This window comes from Coturnix japonica, chromosome 1, assembly GCF_054131305.1.
Source record: "Coturnix japonica strain WE chromosome 1, WE-NBRP24, whole genome shotgun sequence".
Classification (NCBI taxonomy): domain Eukaryota; kingdom Metazoa; phylum Chordata; class Aves; order Galliformes; family Phasianidae; genus Coturnix; species Coturnix japonica.
Genome location: NC_140663.1, coordinates 25,195,881 through 25,205,964, shown reverse-complemented (window position 1 = coordinate 25,205,964; position 10,084 = coordinate 25,195,881). Strand labels below are relative to the sequence as shown.

Sequence of the window (10,084 nt, the reverse complement as noted above, 5' to 3'; positions counted from 1 at the left end):
TTTTCTTGAAAAATATTTTTTTTAAATCAAGAATAACAGCATTAATAGTATGCACCAAAGTACATTATCAAGTAGACACAGTTCTGTTCACTTAAAGCATAGAAAAGCTATTGTGCAAAAAGTTAAAAGTGTGTTCCATGTAATTTTAAAGGCACTTTAAAGACTTAGGAAAGATTATATTGAAGTTAGATAATTTTAAGCTACTGCTGTTGTCAGTTAAAATAGGCAGTTTTAGGACTTCATCTTATCCATAAGTAGACTTCTGAATGAGTCAATGGAGTCACTCTCTTGAGGTACCTATGATTATCAACAGAAAGAGAAGCTACAGAAGGCTGCTCAGACATTGATGGCTACAACACCATGGTGAATCACACTTTCGAGTTCTTTAGTATAAGTGCCTGATGACTGGGGCAAGTCACAGTGTACCAAAGACAAACACTGCCACAAAATATGTATTTTAATTTTTAAATCACTAGATCAGACAATGTACCATTGCTCTCTATTTGTATGTGTGACATTGGATGATGTGTCATCACGTCTTTCATCCATTTATTTTTCTATTATCACAAGAATTTGTCCCATACATATTTCTTTACTGAAACCATTCTATTCTTTCAATCTCAGCATAAAACAAAATAAAATCAATAACAAAGAAAATAAACAAAACCATAATAAAGGGTTTGTTTTAAAAAGATAGCCTTTGATATTCTCTTTTACTGTGTGTGTTGTCTATCAGATTGACTTCCTATGTTTTACTTGTACATTTTCTTCCTTCCAGATGTTTTTGTTGTCATGATTTTATGACTTTTTGTTATCTGTATTCCACATCGTAACATCATGTAGAGCACTGGGAGTTAAAGAGTAAATGCTCCAATTCTGTGGACTGCTAATTTTTCCAGAACCTGGTTCTCAGAAAAGATGAAGACCTATATACCCCAGAAGACTTTTTGTTTCCATTTTCCATGCAGAGGGAAAGACAAAACTGCTCGGAAGTCACAAGACAGTTCTCTCTTTGACTAATCACTTTGACAGTGCGTGCTCCCCAGCCATCTTGTCTTCAGCTTTAGAGTATGATGTGCAGTTTTGGACACTCTCTCTCATTTACTTGGTTTATTAGCTTCAATCCCAATTAGCTTTTATTTCTGCTTTTACAATTAGTAAATCAACTTTCAGACTGTTGATGTTGTATTGTTTCCCTTATTTACTATTATTCATTTTTCTCGTTGTTCCCCCCAGCCCTCCCCCTCCCCGCCTTTTTCACACCAGTGGGCCTGTGGGCCTGCTGTCCCCTTGTCACGGACACCTATAGATCTAGAGATAACTCTTGAGACACTCCCCCATTCCTCTATGTGAGGTTTCTCGGCTGTTGAGGCCCTGTCTGGAGGGTAGGTGGGGCATGAGAGAGCTGTTGGAATGGCTCCCCATCAGGGAAGAGCTGCAGATATGGTCTCTGTCCAGAGCCACAAGACCCTTGGGCTGCCTCACATCTGGTAGTACTGAGAAAAAGTTATTGCATGGCATGTTCAAGATAGGCTTTTTCTGCAAGAACTATCAGCCTTTAATTTGCTTTTTCTTAACCCTATATCCTTTGCTGACAGTGAACCCCTTAACCCCAATTGTTTCCAAACGTTTCCTTTTATTCACTGTGAATTTTCTACTTTGCAGACAAGTCAGCCCATTCCTCCCCTCTCCCTAACATTTTTCACTTTAGAAATATCCTTCTGTTTATGAAGCTTATTACATATGATTTTAGGATCCAGGGTTATTGCCCTTACTCTGTGTGCCAATGAGGCTTTTGCCACCTCAGTTCAGTAAACCCTTTTCTAAAAGCATCCCATGCCTGTGAGCATCTTTCAATCCCAAAGATACTTCCAGAAACACCAATTTAATCTGTCATCAGTAGTATATATTTTAAATAATACTGGTAGACAAGGGTGCTATGAAGTTGCACTATTAACAGAAACTCTGTTCTTTGGCAGAATTCTGTAAATGATGTTTTCTGACTGCTGCAACAGAGCTCACGTGGCCAGTACAGCATCCTACAGTCAAAGGTCTGCTGCCTGCAGTGACCAAGTGCAGGACAGTTGGCTTTTGCTGATTAGAACAAAAAGCTTGGAGACTGCAGCCCCAGGCCAGCCAGGGGATGTCACAGCACAGATGACATCACCTAGGATTCTGGAACACGTGTTGTGTCACAGAGCATTTCTATGACGGTGATGGGCATGCCCCAAGGCGTGCTGCCTGCAGCCACTTGCCATGCCCTGTGTCTGGGAGCAGCCCCAGCAGCACACAGATTTGGCCTCATCCCACTCTGGATTATGGTTAATGTGACCATTTAGTGTTACAAACAGGACGCTATTGAGGACACTTTGGGTTCAAAGGTAAAGTGTTACCAATATGTGTTTGTGTTAAGGTTGAAGGATTACCCCTTTGGATTTGTTTAAAGGTTACTGTTGGAGGATAGTGGTTAGGGTAAGAGTTACCATATTAGGTTAGGTTGAAGGGCTTCCCTTCTGTGGTAAGAATAATCATTAATGGTTCCCATTTTGGATTAGAGTTAAGGATTCCTATTTTGGTTTACAGTTAAGGGCTGCCCTTTTGTGTTAGGATTAAGGGTTAAGGGTATCCCTTTTTTCTTTGGAGTTGAGGGATTCCCTGTTGGGTTAGAAGTGAAAGGTTAAGGGCTGTCCATTTGGGTTAGGATTAAGGGTTACCCTTTTGTGCTGGGGTTAAGGAATGCCCATTCAGCTTAAGTGTTAAGTATTATGATTTGAGGTTAATGAATATCCATTTTGTCATTGACTTATCTCTAGACATGCGTCTGTGATGGAAAAAAAAAGTGTTAACCATTTACAGCTGGTCTGTCCTGGTCCCCTGACTTTCTTCTTGGCTGCCACTTTCCTTTTATCTGAACGTGGAACCTCTGTCTGTGTGTCTGGGTCTCCACATTTTTCCTGGCAGCAGCCTTCTGCTGGGGGGCAGCCATGGCAAACCAGCAGACTCACAAGCACAATTCAGGCAGCCTTAATAGAGGGTAACTTAACAGCCTTGCCCTGTTGCTGGACCTTTACCAGCCCTCGCCCTGTTACCAGCCCTGCTGTGTAGTCCTGTGAAGGCTGGCTTACGGTTTCTCCTTGTTTGAACAGCCCATGTGATTCACACTCCATGTATTAGACTTAAGGATTACTGTTTTGTGGTTTTTTTGTTTATTTGCTTTTTGTTTTTGTTTTTTTTAAGGGCTGGGGGTTGAGCATTTGAATTAGGGTTATGGGTCATCCTTATGGGTTAGGATTAAAGGCTACCATTTTGATTTAGGGTTAAGGGTTACAGGTTGCCTTTTTGGGTTGGCTTTGAAGGTATTCCTTTTTAGTAAAAGTTAAGGGTTACCACTTTTGCATGAGATTAAAGGTTAAGAATTCCTCTTTGCAAATAGGGTTATGGTTAAGGGTTAACCTCTTGAGATAGTGTTAACGGTTTCCCTTTTGAGTTAGGGTTAAAAGTTCAAGGTTAGCCATTAGGGTTAAGACTTACAGTTTCACTTCAGGGTTAAGGTTGAGTGTTACAAATCAGTGTCATTTTATGGGATGTCCTCTTGCAGTCCCCTTGTCACGGACACCTATAGATCTAGAGAAAACTCTTGAGACACTCCCCCATTCCTCTATGTGAGGTTTCTCGGCTGTTGAGGCCCTGTCTGGAGGGTAGGTGGGGCATGAGAGAGCTGTTGGAATGGCTCCCCATCAGGGAAGAGCTGCAGATATGGTCTCTGTCCAGAGCCACAAGACCCTTGGGCTGCCTCACATCTGGTAGTACTGAGAAAAAGTTATTGCATGGCATGTTCAAGATAGGCTTTTTCTGCAAGAACTATCAGCCTTTAATTTGCTTTTCCTTAACCCTAAATCCTTTGCTGACAGTGAACCCCTTAACCCCAATTGTCTCCAAACGTTTCCTTTTATTCACTGTGAATTTTCTACTTTGCAGACAAGTCAGCCCATTCCTCCCCTCTCCCTAACATTTTTCACTTTAGAAATATCCTTCTATTTATGAAGCTTATTACATATGGTTTTAGGATAAAGTGTTATTGCCCTTACTCTGTGTGCCAATGAGGCTTTTGCCACCACAGTTCAGTAAACCCTTTTCTAAAAGCATCCCATGCCTGTGAGCATCTTTCAATCCCAAAGATACTTCCAGAAACACCAATATAATCTGTCATCAGTAGTATATATTTTAAATAATACTGGTAGACAAGGGTGCTATGAAGTTGCACTATTAACAGAAACTCTGTTCTTTGGCAGAATTCTGTAAATGATGTTTTCTGACTGCTGCAACAGAGCTCACATGGCCAGCACAGCATCCTACAGTCAAAAATATGTATGTGATCAGATTGGCCATCAGATGTGAAGCCCGAAGACCGCCACTTCCGAAGAAACAAGAAAAACAAGGAGGAGTGAACCCATCTCTGCAATGGAAAAAGCACAGTAAGTCCAACGAGCAACTATGGAAAGAGAAAAGATGAGGCATGCGTTAAACAAGAAAGAAATGAAATGAGACAAACAAAGGAGATCACATGAGGTAAGACGAAGTCAGTGAAGGTAAGATATAGGGAGACAAGATAGGAAAAAACAGGGAAAGGCAGGAAAGGAAAAGGAGCATGAAATGAAAGGCAATGGAGAAACACGAGAAACCTAATGTGCACAACGAAGGAAGAAGGAAGAAGGAATAAGTGCATGAAAAGAAAGGCAAGGGAGAGAAAGATGAGAAGCCTAAAGACTACCATGTGGAAGAAGCACGGAAGGAATATGAGCATGAAAAGGAAAGAAATGGAGAGAAAGATGAGAAGCCTTAAGTCGGCCACCCAGGAAGACGCAAGAACAACCAGGTGGAGTTATCCCATCCGTGCAATTGAGAAAGTCCTGCAAATGCTTTGAGCAGGTAAGTAAAGAGAGACGAGGCTTGAGTTAAAGAAGAGGGAAGAGAATAGAGACCAAAAAGCAAGAGAGATCACAAGATGCAGGTGAAGGTATGGTCAGAGGAAAGGAAGAGGCAAGTGTGCATAGAAGAGAAAGGCAGAGAAGGAAAAAGAGCATGAAAAAAAGGCTGTAATGGTAAAAGCCTGAAAACGAACCAAGAAGGCATCACATGGCTGGGCATCCATGCCTGGGAGGAGGAAAGGGTAGCTACTGGGCATGCTGCAACCTCTACGAGTGAAGGAACTTGTGCGCTACCTCCCCCTGAGTAGTCCGGGGCTGCTAGCCAGAAGAAGCATCTCTCTGGAACACAGAAAGCGCTTCCAGTCATGCCGGGAAGGAGGAAAGGGTAGCTACCGGGCATGGATCTACCCAGCCATAATACGGGAAGCCCGAAGTCCGTCACTTCGGAAGAAGCAAGCAAAACAAGGAGGAGTGAACCCATCTCTGCAATGGAGAAAGCACAGTAAGTCCAACGAGCAACTATGGAAAGAGAAAAGATGAGGCATGCGTTAAACAAGAAGGAAATGAAATGAGTCAAACAAAGGAGATCACATGAGGGAAGTGAAGACGAAGTCAGTGAAGGTTAGATATAGGGCGACAAGATAGGAAAAAACAGGGAAAGGCAGGAAAGGAAAAGGAGCATGAAATGAAAGACAATGGAGAAACACGAGAAGCCTAATGTGCACAACGAGGGAAGAAGGAAGAAGGAATAAGTGCATGAAAAGAAAGGCAAGGGAGAGAAAGATGAGAAGCCTAAAGACTACCATGTGGAAGAAGCAGGGAAGAAATATGAGCATGAAAAGGAACGAAATGGAGAGAAAGATTAGAAGCGTTATGTCGGCCACCCAGGAAGACGCAAGAACAACCAGGTGGAGTTATCCCATCCGTGCAATTGAGAAAGTCCTGCAAATGCTTTGAGCAGGTAAGTAAAGAGAGACGAGGCTTGAGTTAAAGAAGAGGGAAGAGAATAGAGACCAAAAAGCAAGAGAGATCACAAGATGCAGGTGAAGGTATGGTCAGAGGAAAGGAAGAGGCAAGTGTGCATAGAAGAGAAAGGCAGAGAAGGAAAAAGAGCATGAAAAAAAGGCTGTAATGGTAAAAGCCTGAAAACGAACCAAGAAGGCGTCACATGGCTGGGCATCCATGCCTGGGAGGAGGAAAGGGTAGCTACTGGGCATGCTGCAACGTCTACGAGTGAAGGAACTTGTGCGCTACCTCCCCCTGAGGAGTCCGGGGCTGCTAGCCAGAAGAAGCATCTCTCTGGAACACAGAAAGCGCTTCCAGTCATGCCGGGAAGGAGGAAAGGGTAGCTACCGGGCATGGATCTACCCAGCCATCAGACGTGAAGCCCGAAGTCCGTCACTTCGGAAGAAGCAAGCAAAACAAGGAAGAATGAACCCATCTCTGCAATGGAAAAAGCACAGTAAGTCCAACGAGCAACTATGGAAAGAGAAAAGATGAGGCATGCGTTAAACAAGAAGGAAATGAAATGAGTCAAACAAAGGAGATCACATGAGGGAAGTGAAGACGAAGTCAGTGAAGGTTAGATATAGGGCGACAAGATAGGAAAAAACAGGGAAAGGCAGGAAAGGAAAAGGAGCGTGAAATGAAAGACAATGGAGAAACACGAGAAGCCTAATGTGCACAACGAGGGAAGAAGGAATAAGTGCATGAAAAGAAAGGCGAGGTAGAGAAAGATGAGAAGCCTAAAGACTACCATGAGGAAGAAGCAGGGAAGGGATATGAGCATGAAAAGGAAGGAAATGGAGAGAAAGATGAGAAGCGTTATGTCGTCCACCCAGGAAGACACAGGGACAACCAGGTGGAGTTATCCCATCCGTGCAATTGAGAAAGTCCTGCAAATGCTTTGAGCAGGTAAGTAAAGAGAGACGAGGCTTGAGTTAAAGAAGAGGGAAGAGAATAGAGACAAACAAGCAAGAGAGATCACAAGATGCAGGTGAAGGTATGGTCAGAGGAAAGGAAGAGGCAAGTGTGCATAGAAGAGAAAGGCAGAGAAGGAAAAAGAGCATGAAAAAAAGGCTGTAATGGTAAAAGCCTGAAAACGAACCAAGAAGGCATCACATGGCTGGGCATCCATGCCTGGGAGGAGGAAAGGGTAGCTACTGGGCATGCTGCAACCTCTACGAGTGAAGGAACTTGTGCGCTACCTCCCCCTGAGTAGTCCGGGGCTGCTAGCCAGAAGAAGCATCTCTCTGGAACACAGAAAGCGCTTCCAGTCATGCCGGGAAGGAGGAAAGGGTAGCTACCGGGCATGGATCTACCCAGCCATAATACGGGAAGCCCGAAGTCCGTCACTTCGGAAGAAGCAAGCAAAACAAGGAGGAGTGAACCCATCTCTGCAATGGAGAAAGCACAGTAAGTCCAACGAGCAACTATGGAAAGAGAAAAGATGAGGCATGCGTTAAACAAGAAGGAAATGAAATGAGTCAAACAAAGGAGATCACATGAGGGAAGTGAAGACGAAGTCAGTGAAGGTTAGATATAGGGCGACAAGATAGGAAAAAACAGGGAAAGGCAGGAAAGGAAAAGGAGCATGAAATGAAAGACAATGGAGAAACACGAGAAGCCTAATGTGCACAACGAGGGAAGAAGGAAGAAGGAATAAGTGCATGAAAAGAAAGGCAAGGGAGAGAAAGATGAGAAGCCTAAAGACTACCATGTGGAAGAAGCAGGGAAGAAATATGAGCATGAAAAGGAACGAAATGGAGAGAAAGATTAGAAGCGTTATGTCGGCCACCCAGGAAGACGCAAGAACAACCAGGTGGAGTTATCCCATCCGTGCAATTGAGAAAGTCCTGCAAATGCTTTGAGCAGGTAAGTAAAGAGAGACGAGGCTTGAGTTAAAGAAGAGGGAAGAGAATAGAGACCAAAAAGCAAGAGAGATCACAAGATGCAGGTGAAGGTATGGTCAGAGGAAAGGAAGAGGCAAGTGTGCATAGAAGAGAAAGGCAGAGAAGGAAAAAGAGCATGAAAAAAAGGCTGTAATGGTAAAAGCCTGAAAACGAACCAAGAAGGCGTCACATGGCTGGGCATCCATGCCTGGGAGGAGGAAAGGGTAGCTACTGGGCATGCTGCAACCTCTACGAGTGAAGGAACTTGTGCGCTACCTCCCCCTGAGGAGTCCGGGGCTGCTAGCCAGAAGAAGCATCTCTCTGGAACACAGAAAGCGCTTCCAGTCATGCCGGGAAGGAGGAAAGGGTAGCTACCGGGCATGGATCTACCCAGCCATCAGACGTGAAGCCCGAAGTCCGTCACTTCGGAAGAAGCAAGCAAAACAAGGAGGAGTGAACCCATCTCTGCAATGGAAAAAGCACAGTAAGTCCAACGAGCAACTATGGAAAGAGAAAAGATGAGGCATGCGTTAAACAAGAAGGAAATGAAATGAGTCAAACAAAGGAGATCACATGAGGGAAGTGAAGACGAAGTCAGTGAAGGTTAGATATAGGGCGACAAGATAGGAAAAAACAGGGAAAGGCAGGAAAGGAAAAGGAGCATGAAATGAAAGACAATGGAGAAACACGAGAAGCCTAATGTGCACAACGAGGGAAGAAGGAATAAGTGCATGAAAAGAAAGGCGAGGTAGAGAAAGATGAGAAGCCTAAAGACTACCATGTGGAAGAAGCAGGGAAGGGATATGAGCATGAAAAGGAAGGAAATGGAGAGAAAGATGAGAAGCGTTATGTCGTCCACCCAGGAAGACACAGGGACAACCAGGTGGAGTTATCCCATCCGTGCAATTGAGAAAGTCCTGCAAATGCTTTGAGCAGGTAAGTAAAGAGAGACGAGGCTTGAGTTAAAGAAGAGGGAAGAGAATAGAGACAAACAAGCAAGAGAGATCACAAGATGCAGGTGAAGGTATGGTCAGAGGAAAGGAAGAGGCAAGTGTGCATAGAAGAGAAAGGCAGAGAAGGAAAAAGAGCATGAAAAAAAGGCTGTAATGGTAAAAGCCTGAAAACGAACCAAGAAGGCGTCACATGGCTGGGCATCCATGCCCGGGAGGAGGAAAGGGTAGCTACTGGGCATGCTGCAACCTCTACGAGTGAAGGAACTTGTGCGCTACCTCCCCCTGAGTAGTCCGGGGCTGCTAGCCAGAAGAAGCATCTCTCTGGAACACAGAAAGCGCTTCCAGTCATGCCGGGAAGGAGGAAAGGGTAGCTACCGGGCATGGATCTACCCAGCCATCAGACGTGAAGCCCGAAGTCCGTCACTTCGGAAGAAGCAAGCAAAACAAGGAGGAGTGAACCCATCTCTGCAATGGAAAAAGCACAGTAAGTCTAACGAGCAACTATGGAAAGAGAAAAGATGAGGCATGCGTTAAACAGGAAGGAAATGAAATGAGTCAAACAAAGGAGATCACATGAGGGAAGTGAAGACGAAGTCAGTGAAGGTTAGATATAGGGCGACAAGATAGGAAAAAACAGGGAAAGGCAGGAAAGGAAAAGGAGCATGAAATGAAAGACAATGGAGAAACACGAGAAGCCTAATGTGCACAACGAGGGAAGAAGGAATAAGTGCATGAAAAGAAAGGCGAGGTAGAGAAAGATGAGAAGCCTAAAGACTACCATGTGGAAGAAGCAGGGAAGGGATATGAGCATGAAAAGGTAAGAAATGGAGAGAAAGATGAGAAGCGTTATGTCGTCCACCCAGGAAGACACAGGGACAACCAGGTGGAGTTATCCCATCCGTGCAATTGAGAAAGTCCTGCAAATGCTTTGAGCAGGTAAGTAAAGAGAGACGAGGCTTGAGTTAAAGAAGAGGGAAGAGAAAAGAGACAAACAAGCAAGAGAGATCACAAGATGCAGGTGAAGGTATGGTCAGAGGAACGGAAGAGGCAAGTGTGCATAGAAGGGAAAGGCAGAGAAGGAAAAAGAGCATGAAAAGAAAGGCTGTAATGGTAAAAGCCTGAAAACGAACCAAGAAGGCGTCACATGGCTGGGCATCCATGCCTGGGAGGAGGAAAGGGTAGCTACTGGGCATGCTGCAACCTCTACGAGTGAAGGAACTTGTGCGCTACCTCCCCCTGAGTAGTCCGGGGCTGCTAGCCAGAAGAAGCATCTCTCTGGAACACAGAAAGCGCTTCCAGTCATGCCGGGAAG

The 10,084-nt window shown here is 44.4% G+C and overlaps 1 long non-coding RNA gene across 1 annotated transcript; it reads left to right on the top strand.

Annotated features, from left to right (window-relative positions):
• Positions 1–2,234: 2,234 nt before the first annotated feature.
• LOC146762331 (uncharacterized) lies at positions 2,235–9,157 on the top strand. The gene is made up of 2 exons (XR_014941205.1): positions 2,235–2,381; positions 4,293–9,157. It is a non-coding gene; the product is annotated as an uncharacterized LOC146762331 (long non-coding RNA).
• Positions 9,158–10,084: the final 927 nt, after the last annotated feature.